Genomic DNA, 15,324 nt, shown 5'->3' on the forward strand with positions numbered 1-15,324 from the left:
CCTTCCTGGGGGGGACACAGGGGTGACCCCCCCTGTGCCCCTGCGGGGACTTCGGCCAGAGAGGGTGACAATGACATCTGGACAGCTTGGGCATGGGATTTATCCCCGTGCTGAGCGTCGAGACCTGTTCCCTGTGGCCAGGCAGAGCCAGGCTGGCATCTGTGGGAGCACCTCCGTATCTTGGGGGTGGTGACACATGCTGGGGAGCTTCGTGTGACACACGGGACTTCCCAGTGCACAAAATCCCTCTGTGGTTGCCAAACCATGAGCCACAGCTCTGCCAGCACGGTGTCAATCCCATGCCAGGGTGGCTGGGCTGGGATGCCGGGGGGATCCTGCGTGTGTCCGGGTGGATGCTGACGGAACCACAAATGCATTCACCAGGAAAATTAAAAAATTAACAGGCATTGGCTCGCTCTAGATTAGTAAAGGCAGGAGATAAAAGCGGCTCTTTATACCTTGTGAGAATTGCTGATAAGGGCATTTGTTCCTCTGTATTCTTTAAAAAGAATGCAATAAAAATTTAAAATAGAACTGGAAAAGGGAGTTGGGGGGGGGGGAAGCACGAGGAGGGTGGGGGGGAAGCACGAGGAGGACTGGGGGGGGTGGCAGGCAGCAGAGACACGGCGGCAGCACCGGCGTGCCAGGCACCGGGGCCTGTTGGAGGAAGAGGAGGAGGATGGAGGGGATGCAGAGGCAAGGGTGAGCTGGGAAGGGATTTGGGGTGGCTGTGTGTGTGTGGTGGTGTGGCAGTTTGTTTGGGGACGGCTGGGTGTCCCTGTCATGGCCTGTGTCTCCTCCTGCGGAGGTGCCAGTTCATGGCTGGCAATGCCAGGATGAGATTCCTCACTGGAGCCTCCTTCCTGCCCGAGGGAGGTGGGGGTCCGGCCTGTCCGAGCCAGCTGAGCCTGTCTGGCACGTGGAGCTGACTGGTGTGGCCGGTGAATGATGGGCAACTTCCTCCTGTGCAGTGGGCTGAGCCCCACCCCACTGGTGTCACTGGTGTCCCCAAGCCCAGGTGATGGTGGGGGGGCACAGGAGTGACCACCGCCATCCCCACCTGGGAGGGACAGTGCTGGTCTCTCTCCCACACCTGGTGCAGGGGGTGCCTGGGGCATTGGGGTGCCCCGAGGGGGCTGCCCTGGGAACACCCCTTATTTCTGCAGGGTCTGGGCTCACTGTGCTGGGACATGCTGGCACCCCTGAGCCCCAGGGTATCTTGGAGCAGTTTTGGGGTGGGGGGGGTCAAAGACCTGGATCCCATCCCAACCCCTGACCCCCATCAGCACCTGACCAGGCATCCCCCCATCTCTACATTTGGGGAGGGGTCGTGATCAGGACTGACACCCCCATCACCCTAATTCTGAGGAGCGACTCCAAGGTCGCACTGTTAAATTAGGGGGGGTGGTCCCAGGTGGGCTGTCCCACCCCTTGCCCAGCATCCCTATTTTGGGACCCCCCCCCTCGCACTGGTACATTAGTGGGGGTGGTCCCAGGTGGGCTGTCCCACCCCTTGCCCAGCATCCCTGTTTTGGGACCCCCCTGCACTGTTAAATTAGGGGGGTGGTCCCAGGTGGGCTGTGCCGCCCCCTGCCCAGCATCCCCGTTCCGGGAGCCCCCCGGTGCCGGTGCCGGTGCCGGTGCGGTGCGGTGCCCGCCGCCCCCGCCGCCCTGCCCTGCCCTGCCCGGCCCGGCCCCCGGTGAGTCACGCTCCAGCCGTGCGGCTCTCGGGGCGGCGGGCGGGCGCCGAGGGAAGCAGGAAGCGGCGGGGGAAGGCTCGGCACGGCTCAGCTCGGCTCCGCTCCGCTCCCGCCGGCGCTGCCCATGGAGGAGCGCGGCCCCCGTTGGACGGCGCGGCCCGCGGGTGAGTGACACCCCCTCCTCTCCATGGGGAGCCCCCCAATCAGCGCCTCCATGTGTCCCCCCCCCCCACACCCGGTGGGAGTTGTGCTGGAGGGGTGGGATGGGGCCGGTGTGATCCTGCCTCTCGCAATCCCTCCCAGACCCTCTGCTGGTCACCCTGTGGTTTGGGGGACAGAGGTCACCCTGGGGCTGAGAGAGATCGTGGTGGGGGGGATGGAGGTCACCCTGGGGTTGGGGGACCCCGTGATACAGGGGGTGGAGGTCACCCTGGGATTTGGGGGCACTGTTGTTTGGTGAATGGAGGTCACCCTGGAGTTGGGGGACATCATGGTCTAAGGGGCAAGAGGTCGCCTTGTGTTTAGGGGAACCTATGGAATGGGGGATGGAGGTCACCCTGGATTGGTGAACCCTGTTGTAAGGGGAACAGAGGTCACCTGGGTCTGGAGGAACCCGTGTTTTGGGAGACCAAGGTCACCCTGGGGTTGAGAGACCCCACGGTTGCCCTGGGGTTGGGGGTCGCCTTGCAGCTGGGGGACCCCATTGTGTGCAGACTGACGTCACCCCAGAGTTGGGGCACCCCATGACATAGAGGGCAGTGGTCACCCTGAGCTTTTGGGGGACACTGTTGTTTGGGGGGTGGAGGTCACCCTGAGGCAGGGGGACCCTGTGGCCTGGAGCATGGAGGTTGCCTTTGGCTTGGAGGCCCCTGTTGTGTGAGGAGTGGAGGTCGCCCTGGTGGAGGGGTGCCCCATCATGGTGGGGACAGAGGCCACCCCGAGCTTCACGTGCCCTGTGGTGCTGTGGACAGAGGTCACCCCGGCCTTGGGGGACCCCATGGTGTGGAAAATGGAGGTTGCTTTGGTGTTGAGGATCCAGCTGGGGAATGTTGTGGGGAGATGAGACCCTCTGGGTTCTGTGCCCTCAGGGTCTGGGGCCAGCTGAGGTGCCCAGTGCCAATGACCCACATTCCAGAGAGACCCTTGGGGTCACTTCCCATGGCTGGCAGGGCACCTGGTGGCCCTGACCTTGACCCTTCTTGCCTTGCTGCCTGTCCCTCTCTGGATTTACAGGGTGCAGCGTGGGGCTGTGCCTCAGTTTACCCACCCTCCCCTGCTGTATATCCAAATTTCTGGACTCCCAGGACCGCTGGAGCTGGGGTGGGACTGTGTTGCTGATGGAGCTGGACGTGGGGAGCCCGGGCACTGCACCCTGTGCCAGGGTGATGCCGCAGCCCCAGCGTCTCACCTGCCTCTGCCTTTATTGCCCTGCTCCACTCCATCCTGGCTCTTCCAGCCCTGCCTGTGCTGCCCTGCCGTGCCCTTCGCCCTGGGGCTGCCGGCTCACCGTGCCCTGCTAGTGCCCGTGTCTGCTTTGCATGGTGACACGGGCGCCAGTCCCCAACGGGTGACATCTGTCGAGTGCCCCATCCGTAGCATCTGTCCCCAAGTGCCCTTGGAGCAGCGGAGGTGCGTGCCCCTCCATCCTCACCCCCATCCTCCTTGGGCTGGGGGCACAGAGCCGTGGGGTGAGCGCTGCTGGGACCACGGGCAGGATCCAGATCCAGGGAGGGAGTTAATGGAGGGAAAAGGCAGCGGGAAGCCAGCGCCTCTTCCTGCAAGGGCGCGCGTGCGCCGGCGAGCAGCGGGGTGAGCCGTGCGGTCCGTGGGTGTGCGCCCGCCAGCCTGCCCGTGTCACCTGCCAGCGGCTGCCACGGGCACCGCGGCCTGGCAGGGCTGCCCAGCTGAAGCCAGGGGGTCCCGCAGGGCTGAAAACCCGGTGTGCAGGGGGGTGGCTGCGAGCGCGCCGCCTGCGCGGGTGTTGCACAAGCGCGGTGACCCCGGGCTGGGGGCACTCGGGGTGCGTGTGCCTGCACGTCCCGCTGGGGCTGAGCTCCTGTGCGCACACACGGGGCCTGTTCTGGCCGGTGCAGGGGGGTGAGCGTGCTGGCTGCAGGGCAGGGAGCTGCAGAGAGGAGATGGTGGCTTTGGCGGGGGGCCAGGCTGCCGGGGGGTGCAGGGGGGGTGCCGAAGGACGCAGGACAGTTCATTCTTTCCTGGCACGCCAGCGGCTGGGACAGGGGTACAGGTTAGGGGGCAGCTCGAGGAGGGAGTGTTAGTTTTAATTGCGGCTCCTCTGTTTGTTCCTCCCAGCCCTCTCCCTTACTCTGCTGGCTGGCCCGGGGGAGGTTGAGGCTTGGAGGGGCTGTGCCTGGGGGAAGGCAGTGGTGCTCTCCCCCACACCAGGGCACGGTGCCATGGGTCACACCTCTGTCCCCGAGCCCTGGCACTGCTGGGTGTGAGGCTTGGTGTCACTGTGAGCAGCAGCAGATGGCCTCTGCCACCACAGCCCGGTGGGGACACCCAACCCAGACCACCATGTGCTGGCAGTGCTGGGGTGCATCACCCACCTGTGGGCTGCTATGGGGCAGCCCCACCGAGCCCCAAGAGGGAGCAGCCAGGACAGAGCTTGGCCTGGGCAAGCTGCCAGGGGGATTGCCCTTGAACTGGCCCTCGCCATGCCTCGTGCTTCGTGCCCTGGCTGCCCCACGTCCCCCCCACATCCCCCCAGCCCGGCACCCCGCTGCGGTTGCACCGTGGGGCGGGAGGAAGCACCCCAGAGCTCCCACTCCCGTAACGGCAGCTGCCTTATCTCAGAGCCTTCTGGCCCCCCAGCCCTTATCTGCCACGGCCGTTGGCCACGGCTGGGCTCGCAGCCCCCCCTCGGCCCCCCCAGCCCCTGCGGGGTCAGCCCTTGGGGGCGGCCGCTTGGCAGCCTGCCCCCTCGATCCTTTTTGAAGTTTCAAATCCATTTAAGTCAAGAGGAGGGAAAGTTATTGCCTCTAAAGCCCCTTGCGTTGAGCAGTAAATCCTCTTTGCTGGGCCAGCGCCGCCTCCGAGCACCCGCGGGACCAGGGGGTGACACTCGGGGGGGGCGGGTACAGCCTGAATGTGTGTGTCCCCAGCACCCTGCAGGTGGGTGCTGTATGACTGGGAGGGAGTGGGGACCCCAAAACATGGTCAGCAAGGGGTTGGGGTTCCTTTGAAACCCCCCAGCTGAGAAGGCAAAAGCATCACTGCTGCTTTCCCACCCTGATTTGGCCCGGAAAGGGGGTTCCCCTTGTGACATCCACGCCCCGGTGTCCCCAGCAGCGTGGCACAGCACCCCCCTGCTGCTGTGCACCCTCTTTGAGGCTCATAGAGCAGGAGCTGGATGTGCTGCCGGCACGCTGGCGTGTTTTATTTGATTTCCCTTCTCCCGAGCTGGCAATATTTAAATATTAATGCCTGCCTCTAATTGCTGGGTCAGAGGAGCGGGGCGGCGCGGGAACGGGCGCAGGGGCGGCTGGTTTTGTTGTCTCGGGGAGTGTTTGCCGAGGAAAAATGTTTGTGCACACACACATAATTTTACTCCCTTGGGATTTACTTGGCCTTGGGAGCCGTGCAGCGGGGGGGAGGCTGAGCTGCGATGCCACATTTTACAGCAGGGCACGCACCCCCCTCATCCCCGGGCCCTTCTGCGCCCGCAGAGGGATTGTTAATGGCAGGGGAGAGGGGGGTGTTTTATTTTCTCTCCGGGCAGCGCGGCGTCAGATGCTTGCGTGCTGGCTTCCTGTAATAAAGCGACCGCCGGCGCGCTTGTCACCTGCTCTGTGTTGTGCTGCCAAGCGCAGACATGCCGCTCCTCGCTGCGGGCCCTGGCGTGCTCCCCGCGCCGCCGCCGCCGTGCCCGCCCCGGGCGCTCGCCCCGTGCCAGCGCGGCGGTAGCAGGTGTTTGGGCAGGGTGTGCTGCTGCCTGTTGCCACATGCCCGGTGCGGGCGGGGGCCGTTTAACTGTTCCTCACCGCGGCCGTGCCCCCTTTGACACCCTCCCTGCTTGGCGCTTCGGGGTGTCCCGCTCCCCTGTGAGTTTTGGCGCTGCTGTTGCCCAGCTTTTTGGGGTGCCAGCCCAGCTGCAGGCAGGTGGCTCTGATTGTCCCCAGCTGTGCCAGGCGGCGGGGAGGGCTGTGCAGAGTGTGCCACGCAAGCTGCTTGGCGCTGCTGTTGCCCACTGTGCCGTGCAGCTGGTTTGGATGCCAGGCTGCTGCCCGCCGTGCTGTGCAGACACCTTGGGCTGCCCGCTGTGCCATGCTGTCCCTTTGCACCTTCCCGGTGCTGTTAGGGGAATTTTCCCCATTGGGAAATCTCTCCACCCTCCCGCAGCCGTTGTTCCTTGGCTGTGCAATCTCCTTCCTCCTGCCTGCACTGCACATGAGCCGTCCTGGCTAATGGGTGTTTGCTGGGTCCTGCTCCTGTTAACCCCGGCCGAGGGAATTCTGTACCCTTGAACCTTCCTTGCAAGGGGCTAACACAGGGTCTGCTCCCCACAGGCAGCCTGGAGCGTGGTAGATGTGGGGTTTAGGGATGAATTACACCCAAATATCCCCCGTGGAGGAGGCAGGCTGGGTTTTCCTCCTTCCCACCCGCATCCTGCCCCGCTCCAGCCCCGGCTCCCGGCGCTGCCTTTGTTTCCGCTGTATAACAAGATGATGGGTTAGGGTCAAGCTGCGGGTTCATAACTTGTTGGAAGACTTTGCCGAACAATAAAGGTGTCTGGCTTTATATCTGCTCGTATTTTATCCGTGCCACGGCCTTTCCCCAGCGCCGGCCGGGATTTACGGCGGGGGATATTTGAACGTGTCGAGGCGAGCCGGGGAAAGCCGAGGCCGACCCCTCCCCACGCCTTTGCATTCAGTGCCTGGGCGCTGAAATATTTACCTTCCAGCTCCTCTGACAGTTCAAGCCGTCTCGTGAAGCAAAGGTTATTGAACTGCGAATGTTATGACATTACATTTTTGTGTCTGCACTTTCTAGATGCGTGATGCAGCCTGAATGATAAGTGATCTCGGGGTTAAGGGTGGGGTGTTTTTTTTTTTTTTTTTCCTTTCTGTTCCTTTCCCTCCCTGCCTGTTCTCCTCCCTGAGCTGTCAGCTCTGCTGGCGCTTGATAACGCTCCCTTTTATTGCCCTGCCTTTGCATTCCTGCTGCTGGGCTCCCTGCAGTTGAGGTGGGTGCTGGGAAGGCGGGAGAGGGACATTTCCAGCTCAGAAGCCTGGCTGCCCTGTGTGTGCCTCAGTTTCCCTAACCCTCATGCCACAAGTGGTCACCCATGCCAGCAGCCCCTGTTCATGGTTGGTACTCCCAGTGTAGGGAAATGCTGCATCCTGGATCCCACCAGGACCACAGAATCACAGCATAGTTTGGGTTGGAAGTGACCTCAAAGCTTCTCTCATTCCAACCCCCTGCCTTGGGCAGGAACACCTTCCACTAGTCCAGGTTGCTCCAAGCCCTGTCAAACCTGGGCTTGCCGTGCCATGGGAAAGGAGGCTGGTGCCAGTCTGTGCCCATGAGTGGGATTTTGGGGTGCTGAGCTGCTGCTCTCTGGAACCCTGTCTGTCAGGGCTCTGAGCATCTCATCACTTGAAACGCAGCATCCTCGGTGGCCAAGTGGCCATGGGGGACATGTGGGGAGGGGAACAAGTGACAGCAGGCCTGGGCTGTCCCTTACACACTAGAGGGCAGCAATAAACTGGCTCAGTGGGCTGTGCTCTGTCCCTGGGGGCATTGAGGGGTCTGCCCCCCCCAAATTTGCCCTGGCACAGTGGGTTTGCAGTGGGGACACACTTATTTTTCAGGGGTGCTTAAACAAAACCATTGCAGCATGAGGGCCCCTCCAACCCCTGGGACCCACAGTGTCATTCCATTCCAAGAACAAATTAATTAAGTAATTCCATAAATTTGGCTGTGTTCGCTCTCGGTGAATCACATCTACACCCCCCTTCCCCTCTGGCTTTTCCCTGGGCTCCCCCTCCCTGCTCTGCTCCCTGCAGGAGTCAAGATCTCACCCTGCAGTGCCTGGAGATTTCCATGGGCTCAGGGCTGGCCGAGCATCCCGGGTCGGGGCGGCTGCCAGCACTAACAGAATCCAGCTGTGCAGGGGGGGCCACGGGGAAAAGGGGGAAAAAAAAAAGAGGTCAGGGCCCGGGAAATTAAATGTTCATAAATGTAGGCCCGAGCGCTTAAAAAGTAGGGCAGTGCCATTAAATCTCATTAAAGTTTAATACCTATCAGTGCCACTTCAGGCAGCCCTTGGACATTGCTTTAATTTGATGGGTGTTAAGGGAGAATTATCAAATAATTGTGCTGGCTGGGGACTTGCTTTTATCATGTTACATGGAAAGCTCTCCCGGCTTTGTGCCGCACATCAAAACAGCGGCGGGTAGGTATTGTTCTGGGGAGGGGATGGGGGTGGCTGCAGGGGGGGTCCCCACTGTCCCCATCACCCTCAGAGGTGGCAGGAGGGATGAGGGACACCAGATCAGGTTGTTACAGGGATTAGTTGCCCCAGTGATCAGCTTTTTCTGCCCAAATTAAACCCATCTGCCCCCCCAGCAGGGGTTTGCTGCCCCAGGCTGGCGTCCTTGAGGGTGGCATGGGGACAGGGAGCATAGTGCCATTGTCCCCATGGGTTCTGCCATTATCCCTGTGGGCCTGCCAGTGTTCCCAGGGGTGCTGTCACCATCCCCATGGGTCCTGTCACCATCCCCCTGAGTCCTGTCATCATCCCTGTGGGCTTTGCTGGTGTTTGCCACCATCCCCATGGGTCTTGTTGGTGTCCCCAAGGGTCCTACCATCATTCCCATGGGTCCTGTCACCATCCCCACAGGTCCTGCCAGTGTCCCCATGGGTCCTGCCAGTCTCTCCATCAGTCCTCCTGATGTTCCCATGGGTCCTGCCAGTGTCCCCATGTCCCAGCAGGGTTGTGCCACTCTTCTGCGCTAATTATCCCAGTGTGGGGCTGTGGGTACTAATTAATACTAATTTTTGGAGAGGCTGTGGGGTCTGTGAGGAATTACAGATGGGAGGAGCCGGGGATGGCCGGCTCCGTGCGGAGGCGAGGACATGGACCCATGCATTTTTTATAGGGTGCACCCGGGGTTATTTTTATTTCTTTCTATTTCCTTCCTCCTCCCCTCGCTGTAAAAGTCTCTGTTGATAAAGAATTAGTGCCAGGTCGTTAGTCCTGGTTTTTATGAGATAAACCCAGGCACAAGGTGCTGTCGTGTAAACGCCGGGGCCAGGGGAGCGCGGGGACGGGGGGAGCCGAGCTGCTGCCATGAATTATTCAGCAGCGCCTGATTTCACATTATTCTCACTGATACTTTTACAACCTGTCAGTAAATAAAAAGATTCTACATTATTTATAGAAATGGACCCGAATTGGGTTGGAGAATTTACTGTTGCTATTATTAGAGGCTGCTCAGCACCACGTTAATGAGGGCAGGGGGATGGCAAGTGCTCTTCCCATGGGCACGGTGTCCCCTGTGTCCTTCCAGGTGCCACCTTGCTCCCTGTGGATCACTGTGTCTCCTCTCTCACTGCTGGGGCTCCTGGGTTTGGGCTGTTTGAAGGGGGATATCTCCTTCCTAAAGGATGTCTTCTTCCCTGGGACATCTTCTTCCCAGTGATGCATCCCTGCAGGTGACACCTGCCCCGGGACATCCATGCTGGGGAGGTCACCTTCCAGGGAATGACATCTTCCCAGGGATGTCTCCTTTCCTGGGGCATCTCCTTCCCAAATATGTCTGCTTCCTGGGAACATCTTCCCCAGGACTGTGTCTTCCTGGAGACATCTTGTTAGACACATCTCCTTCCTGAGTATCACATCTTCCCAGGGACATTCTCTTCCTGACACTTTTCCAGAGACACCTCCCTGTGGATGACACCTTCCCAGGGACATCCTTGTGGGGGATGTCTCCTTCCAGGAGATGGTATCTTCCCAGAGACATCTTCTTCCTGTGCATGACACTTTCCCAGTGATGTCCCCTTGCTGGGGATATCTCCTTCCAGGGATGTCTTCTTCCTAAGCATATCTTCTTCCCAATGACATCTGCTTCCTGGGACACATCTCCTGCCCACATTTTCTCAGGGTTATCCTCTATCTGGGGATGTGTCTTTCCCTGAGACATCATCTTCCCAGGGACACCTTACCAGGGACATCCTCGCTGGGGATGTTTCCTTCCAGGGGATGACATCTTCCCAGGGTCAGCTCCTTCTTAAAGACATCTGCTTCTTGGGAACATCTTCTTGAGAATGTTTTGTCCCTGGGGACCACATCTTCTTCCTGGTGACCACATCTTCCCAGGAACTTTTTCCCAGGGTTGTGTCCTTCCCAGGTGCCAGCCCTGGGACACACATCTCTGCCAGAGGAGGATGCTTTCCAGTCACGATGCAGTTACATTTCTGTCCCCATCCAGTGAATTGTTCCCTCCCTCCTGGCTCTGCATCCCACCCTGTTGCAGGAACCCCAACAGGAGGGGCTCCACTTCCAGCCTGTCCCCCCTTCCCATCATCTGCCTGTCGCCGGAACGGGAGCCATCCCACCCACGCACCCGCAGCCCCCCGGATCCCATCTGGGCTTCCCTCGTCCCTGATGTGACAGCTCCAGGGAGGTGGAAAAGCATCACACGGGGTTGGGAAGCCCCGAGGAGGGGGGTGCTGGGCTGCTGGTAAAGCAAGGCACGGCAGCAATGGAAAAACCAGGAGGAAACCCAAGCTGTAATGGTTTGTCTGCGGTGTCCTAAGGTGGCTGCTCCCAGGCTGCTGGTGACAGGTTTATTGGCAGGCAGGCCGGGCTGGAAGGATTGTGGGCTATTTACAGTGCTGGGGCCGTGACTTTGCGAGCAGACAGTTAACATAAATTCACATGATGGATCAGTTATCACTTCATTGAACTGGTGGCGGATCCATTGAAGGCTGTGCAGTAACATACTGTTTCCTGGCTCTGCGCAGCGCTGGGATACATTAAATACACTTTATTTATAGCTTACCATTGCTGCACTGTGGGCAGGAGAATGCAGCTTTTGCAACTATCATCTAATTTTATGATGAGCATTAAAGCAAGGCCTATAATTTGCACCTTTTTATTCATTAGACACTGGTGCAGCCATAAGTCAAGAATGCCCAGGGATTTAGATGCAGATCCAGAAGATAAACTATTGACAAGCCAGATGTATTTTTACATTAGTGTGCCTTTACAATAGTTTATGTTGAGAGTGGAATATAAATTGCATTATTAAATACGAACCACTCTTGTAACCGCTGCTCTTCCTGTGTCTGTGCAGGCAGGGTGGGATTCGGAACCGCAGAGCACCGAGGCTTTGCCTGATGGCTCCAGGCTGGGGGGGGATTGTTATTTTGGCTTATTTTATCCGTGGATGTGCTGATGCATCAGAGCAGGGGTCTGTCTCAGCGCTGTCCCTAGGAGGAGGCATCCTGAGGGATGAAGAGATGTGGGATGTCAGAGCAAAGCCATCCCAACCACGTGCCCCCAGCGGGGACCTCGGCTCGGCCGCTGCCACCCGGCCAGCAGCGAGTTAAATCCTTTTGTTTCTGAGGCAATACAGTTTATATTATGAGCATGAATAAAAGATGGTTGTGCTAGGGGTAGCTGTCAGGATCTTCGCCGCCTATAAAGGCTTCTACTGTAGCTTGACAGTAAAAGACTGTGTTTGGGGACTGATGTGGTTTCTCAAAGGAGCTAAATAAATAAGGGACGCTTATTTTTACACCAGTAAAGGCTGCTGGAAATTTAAAGCCCTGTTTATCTCGCTGAAATCACGGTGTTTATTGTTATCTCGTGGAGGGGGAATTTGCATGTTCACTAATAATTAACCCAACCCAGTGCTTCTCCCTCCTGTACGTGCAGCAGCCCCGCCGTTATCTGGGGGGAGGAAACGCTTGCAAATCAAATGCAAATATTGACCCTGCCTGGGCCGGGTGCTGCGGTGGCTGGGTGCTCCTGGTAGCCATCCCACAGCCACTGTGGGGGCAGGAGGGCAGGATGGAGGGGCTGGGGGCTACTGTGGGACATGTGAGGGCTGATGGGAGCCATCCCCATGGCCACCCCATCCTGATTTCTGCCCTATTCCTACTGACATCCCATCCACACTGACGCCTTTCCATATTTCCACCCCATTTCCATTGCCATCCTGTCCTCATTGCCACCCTGTTGCCATTCCCATTCCATCCTTATTTCCATCTTATTGCAATGGCCAGCCTGTCCCCAGTTGTCACCCTCTGCTATCCTGTTCCCATGGTCACCATGTTGTCACCCCATCCTTCTTTTCACCTCATACTCATTGCTGTCCCATTCCTGTCCCCATGCCACCCTGTCCCCATTGCTACCCCATCCATATTTCCACTCCGTCTCCATGGTCACCCCTTCCCCATTGCCACTTTATCCTTATTTCCACCCTTGTCCTGTGGTCACCTCATTCCCATGACCACGTCATCCCTACTGCCACCCTATCCTTATTGTCACCCTGTCCCCATTGACACCCCATCTTTATTTCCTTTGCCACCTCATCCCCATGGCCACTTCATTCCTGTGGCCACTTCATCCTTATTTCCACCCCACTCCCATGGCCGCCCCGTCCTTATTTCCACCCCACCCCTGTCCCCACCCCGTGGCCACCCCTTTGTGGCGGGTGCTAACAGGCGTCCCGTCCCGGTTGCCAGTCCCCGTGCCACCAGATGCTGCCACTCCGTGTCACACCATCATGTCTCTAGCGGAGTGTAGCGGGGAGAGCAGTCGGTGCCTTTGTTTCTCCTGCTCTCCGCACAGCTGTCACTTCCAGTGATCAGTAGAAAAATCATCACCCCACCGGATCATACATATGGAACGGTGTCTGTGCGGAATATTTATTGTAACATGTGTCGAGGCCGCGCCGGTCATGAGCCCCGGGCTGGGCTCGTGCTGTGCCAGCCCCGGAAGGATGCTCCAGTCCTCCCTGCTGGGGAGGTGTGGGTGTCCCCACAACGGTGTTCCCACAGTGGGGAACTCGGGGCTAACTGCTCTTGGTGCAGCATCCTCTGCCTCGACTGGGAAAGTGCTCCCTCTCCCAGCCTGTCCCCACCGTGTTCCCAAGGGATGTCTTCAAGCTGGGGGAGCAGCTGAGGTGTGGGGGTGTGCAGAGCTGCAGCTGGTAAGGCTGTAGGGGAGCAGAAGCCCGGGGGCTGCCCCTTGCTGGGGTCACCTCTAGGGTGGCCTTTGGGGTCACCTGTGGGGTGGCCTTCGGGGTCTCCACGGGCAGGAGGCGAAGGCGCGCGGGCGCCTTGGCCCCGTCAGTGTCTCCGGGAGCTCTCTCCCGTCTCTGGAGCTGTCAGCTCGGCACCTTTCATGTGTGATGGGTAAACAGCGTGGCGCGCCTGCCGGGGAAGGCTGTTGGATCCCTGCTGGTGCTAAAGCGGCGTCTGGCAGGGACGGGGAACGTGCCGTCGCCTGCGCGAGGCTCGGCGGACGTGCCGCCCCGCTGGGGCTCCGTGCGGCTTTCCTGATGGAGAGCAGAGCCCCCAGCCGCCCCCGTGTCAGGGGGAAGCTGTGCTGATGGGATCCCTGCAGGTGTGCCACTCCCACCACCAAAAACCAGTTCCCACATCCCCATCCCATGCGCTGGTGGCTGATGGGGATGCAGAGCCCCCCCGTGCCCCTTCTCCGTGCGTTTTCCCTCTCCGGGGTGGACAGATGCCGCGCGGGCAGGATGGGGTCACCGGGTCCCCCCAGCACATGGCTCGGGGAAGGTGTTGCCAGCGCCTTTTGGCACCCGCTGCCACACGAGCGCGCTCCTCTGACAGCTTTATCAAGCCTCCAGACTTCCCAATTCCATTGTTCCTGACATCTGTTTCGGTAAGTGATTAATTGCAATTAGTGAACGGTTTGAAAGCCTGTGGAAGAATATTCAGCAGAAAACTCGTCAAGATTAATGAGTGGTGGCAGTTGTCAGAAGGGCTGCTGCCTCGCCGGGATGCGGCGGCGGCAGGGAGGTGCGGGCGGCTGGGCGAGTGGGGTGCCCCCCTCCCCTTGCCCGTGTCGTCCCCTCCCCACCAGCGTGTCCCCCCCTCCCCGAGAATAACACGGGCTGATTTTTCATCCGAACGCATGAATTATCCACTAATGCGCTATTAATAAAGCGCTGTGGAGTTTCACCGAGATTAGGTCCTAAATCATGCAGAATGAATTTTAATCAGTCCCAAAGACACCGGTGCTAGCCACTCCCGGGGACCTGCGGGAAACCAGCCTGGCTCCGGCCGCGCCTGCACCTTTGCCCCCGTGCCAAGCTGTTCTCGTGCGGGTGGTGACAGAGCCAGGCACCTTTGTGCGCTGCTGCCATGGCACGGGGGTTGCTGGGTATCAGCTCTGTGGGCACAGCCGGCTCTCCAAATCCTTGCCAGCGGGCACAGGGGGATGGCAGCCCGTGAGTGGTGCCCAGGGTGCCAGGAGAGAGCAGGGATCCTCTGTGCTGCTGTGCCACGTCCAGATTCCCAAAGACCCCGCGTTTTGGGGGGTGTCACTCCTGCGGTGAGATTCCCAGGCCTCCCCGATGTGCCTTTCCTCTCTGGTTGTGCCCCCAGCTCGGTGCCGAGGTGCCGGGAGGGTTTGTGGGGGTGCCGAGCCCAGGGTGTGACACACCCACAGCCCCGGGGGGAAAGGGAGGGTGCGACATCTGCTCCTGCAAATTGTTTGCCTTGCCGAGGTCAGGGCGGCTCGACAGCCCCAGGTCCTGCGAGCAGATGGCTCCGGCATGTTCCCGGCCGCGCTCCGCTGTGCCGCACCCATGAAATTCCCCATTAACTGGCTGTGACCGGAGGGCGGAGGGGGAGGAAGCATCCCTCACTCCTCTGCGCTCAGCCTGGGAACACACGCAGCCTGTGTGTGTCCCTAAGGGCAGCAGGGACTTGTCCCCTCGGCCAGGGAGGGGGATGGACCCAGTGCTTTGCACGGCCTCACTAATCCAGGAGGGCTGCGGAGCGGCCAGGGATCATCGCCCAGGTGTTGGGGGTTCACCCACGTGCTGGTGGGGAGGGAGTCCCCACCCCCATCCCCCCCGCCAGCCTGTCCCCGTCCCATCTCTTTGATTTATTGCTCTTTTGGCGGAGGGCAGGGGTGGCGGGGGTCGCCAGGGGCTGGCAGGGGTCGGGAGGTCCCGCCGTCGGCCGCCCTTTGTTGGTGTCCGGCACAATGACCCGGCGCAGGCTGTTTGGGTAATTACCGTGCCGGGCAGGATGGGGAGGTCAGGGCCGATGGAGCCGCCGTGACCCGCTGCCGTCCCGGCCCTGTGTGGCAGCGGCTTGTCCTTCCCCTGTCACCATCTGCTCGGAGGCGGCCGCTCGGAGCGGCGGGGCTGCGGCGCTCAGACGGACGGACAGATGGTGGTGGGTTTGAAGAGGTAGAGTGTGTACTTTGTTCTGGAGAGCTTGGAGGAAAAAAAAAAAAAAAAAAAAAAGAAAAAAAATTAGAAGGAGAAAAAGACAGGGAGAGGAGAAGGAGGGGACATCCTCCCGTGTCCTCACCGCCTGCCACCGTGCCACCCGTTGTAGTGGAGACTGCCACCGTGCCATGGATGAGGCTGTGAGCGCTGGCACC

General features: G+C 59.8%; 1 protein-coding gene across 2 annotated transcripts in view; it reads left to right on the top strand.

The window, feature by feature from the left end:
- The window catches only part of GSE1 (Gse1 coiled-coil protein), a 98,218-nt gene that overhangs the window by 35,332 nt on the left and 47,562 nt on the right, over positions 1–15,324 (top strand). The gene's annotated exons all lie outside the window — the stretch shown is intronic.

The sequence above is a fragment of the Oenanthe melanoleuca genome, chromosome 11 (genome assembly GCF_029582105.1).
Source record: "Oenanthe melanoleuca isolate GR-GAL-2019-014 chromosome 11, OMel1.0, whole genome shotgun sequence".
NCBI lineage: Eukaryota > Metazoa > Chordata > Aves > Passeriformes > Muscicapidae > Oenanthe > Oenanthe melanoleuca.